Source organism: Lolium rigidum, unplaced genomic scaffold (assembly GCF_022539505.1).
Source record: "Lolium rigidum isolate FL_2022 unplaced genomic scaffold, APGP_CSIRO_Lrig_0.1 contig_24211_1, whole genome shotgun sequence".
Taxonomy (NCBI): domain Eukaryota; kingdom Viridiplantae; phylum Streptophyta; class Magnoliopsida; order Poales; family Poaceae; genus Lolium; species Lolium rigidum.
The window spans coordinates 10,390-13,209 of record NW_025900019.1 but is presented as its reverse complement, the minus strand read 5'-3'; the positions used below and the strand labels follow the sequence as shown (position 1 = coordinate 13,209).

Genomic DNA, 2,820 nt, shown 5'->3' with positions numbered 1-2,820 from the left:
AATAGTGATGCAATTTGGACGTATCACAAAGACAACACAAAGGAGAAGCCATCTGTTCCGTTCATTGCACTCAATACGGCGATGAATGAACCAGACCAGTTGACAAGCTTCTAGACCAGTATGTAGAAAGATGGAAATCAATGGATCACAGAAAATCATCAGTGTCAAGCTTTAATGCACTAGCCAACGCGACCAAAAGTCCGAACTGATGGAAAGGGCTAGGCAATCCACTTTATACATCGCAACAAAAAGTCCAAACTGACAGAAAAGGCTAGACCGGGAGAAGAGAAGAGAAGGTTTGTGAAAGCGATGACTCGAACTTGAGACTATGGGCTCTGATACCACGTCAAGCTTCATCCACGAGCCAACGGAACCACAAGTCGAACCGATGGAAAGGGCTAGGCAATCCACTTATAATATTAACAATCAGCAGGGTTCCGGTTCAAAAAAAATCCACATCACAACAAGGAAACGACCACCAAGATCATAGCAATTGCAGATAAATGCACCTACGAAATATGCTCAGACTAAGGAACCATTTTACAAGACAAAGGTAATGACCTGTCACTGTCCCCGTTCATCTCCAATTATCTAGCAGATACTCTTCTTACTACTTACTAGCATTCCTAACCTGCTCCAGTAGGGCCTCCTTCTGTGCTGCTATCGTTCTAAAATTGTCGACTTCTAGTCTTAGCGCAGCTGATGCAGCTCGTTCTACTTGGAGTTGCTCCTCTAGAACTTGAGCATGCAAATACTTTGACTTGGACATGGACTTGCACTTCAGCAGTCCAGCATTCCGTAAGAAAGTGTTTTTGGCAATGCCTTTCTTTTTTATTGCCATAGAAAATGCCTTCACACATTCTTCATCGGTTTTTTCCAGACCGTTTTTACCGGTTTTTGCCATCTCTAATTTCATATCTTCCTGCAAAAAATTCAGTTCGTACACATGTGTAAACATGATAGTTACTACAGAGAAACTTGCTGATAGTAGATTTATCATGTGTATGACCTACTTTTATTCCTACCAGTTTGGCATGTCTGATTCACATCACATGAATTTTAATAAACATATATAATATCATATTGACATGTACTTTACTACTCCTACAAGTTGGGATGTGAGTCGTCACAAAATTTCAATCTTTGAGAAGACTTACAAGAACACTCTGTGCGACTTCTCCAATCACTTCAAGTTTGTTCTTCTGGCATGCTTCAAAAATCTATGGCAGAGTCATCTCTTTGTTTGGTTCCCTTTTACTTGCATTATGTAACATCTGCATTTTAGTACTACCATTTATAAATCGAATAACGTGGTTGAAATGGAGGATCATAATATAAGCTGCACACTGGTGTATATACTCTGCATGATCTTTTACTAAAATATTTCTAAATAGCAGTATAAAACAACATGTCCTTACTTTTTGCCGAATGTGCACTATAAGGTTACGAGATCCCGTACGGCTAGGTAAAAGTAGTTTACCGCGGTTTTTCTGATTCTGTTTAGCCAAATTCTGCAAAAAGGAGACTAGTGAGACACTGCTATAAATAAGAATCCAAGATGTGATCTGGTCTCAGTCTTACAAATCATACCATATTCTTTGGATCAGACCAGTGCTTCACAAGATCTCCCCACTTGTTTGTCAGTCATTTGCTTAAAAGGAGATATAGTTGGAACACTCCCGAGTAATCTTTCCAGTGAAGTATTTCTTCTTTAGCCTCGCTGCGATATCGGCGCAGACAGTCTGAGAATAGACTGTTGAGAACATGCTTTACTTCCTCTTGGTCCTCATCGAACTCGAACCTTAACTGTTCACAACAATATAAACCGTTGGTGTGATATACATAGATCCAACAACAAGCTAGAAGGAACGGGACGTGCCAATGTGGTATACTAGTATGAGTAACATTACCAAGAGAAAGATGACTTACGTGTAACCTGTGCACTAATTTTTCAAAATGCGCAGAGGTGTCTACGTGCTCTTTCCATGTTGGGAAGATAGGAATTTCATTCCTGACGAAAATTCCTACATCCGATGCTAATTTACAAGATTCTTATGGGTCCAGTGGCCTTCTGCCACCTACGATAGATGAAAGGCGAAATCTTGATTCCATCCCAGCAAGCTTAGCTACGAACATTTTCCCTACTGTTGGGCCCCTCGTTTTTCTTGATCGTGGTGCAACTACAAAGTTAAGCATTACATCAAGCTATCAAGGTAGGTATATATATATATATATATATATTTATTTATTTATCTATAAAGTATAACTTTATAACGGAGAATGAAACTATAAGCATTGGAAAATGTACCTTCTTCGGTGTGGGGCTCATCCTCGGGGGAGTTGTCTATGGCAGGACTAATATGGGTCAGTGGGAGATCATCAACAGTTTGTTGATGTTGTGCTAGCGGTGTTTGGCCAGTTGTGGTTGTGTCAGCTGGGACTGGTACAGTGTGTCCTTGGGCAGTATTTCCTACCACAGCTACTGCTGATCCCAATTGTGGCTGAGAAGTTGCCGTGGAAACTTGTTCTGCTGCCAATTGTTGTTGAGAAGTTGCCTGTGGAAACCGGTTCTCGCTGCCAATTGTGGCTGAGAAGTTGCTTCGTGGAAAGCTGGATTCTGCTGCCGATTGTCGCTGGTTGACTGGATTGGTAACAGGTGGCTGATTCAACCGCTTGGGGTGTTCACCACGTTTTTTATTTCAGTACTCTTAGAATTTTCGTTATTTTCTTCAACTGGTGCCATGAATCGCTGAGACTGTCTAGTAGCAGAAGCAGGTTTCTTTTTTGGTTGCAGCTGTTCTATCACCGATTCAGGTGCCT

General features: G+C 41.1%; 1 long non-coding RNA gene across 1 annotated transcript; it reads right to left on the bottom strand.

The window, feature by feature from the left end:
* Positions 1-1,224: 1,224 nt before the first annotated feature.
* Positions 1,225-1,626, bottom strand: LOC124680652. Its single transcript, XR_006995547.1, has 3 exons — positions 1,591-1,626; positions 1,419-1,511; positions 1,225-1,274 (listed from the first exon to the last, which is right to left on the bottom strand). It is a non-coding gene; the product is annotated as an uncharacterized LOC124680652 (long non-coding RNA).
* Between the last annotated feature and the right edge of the window lie 1,194 nt (positions 1,627-2,820).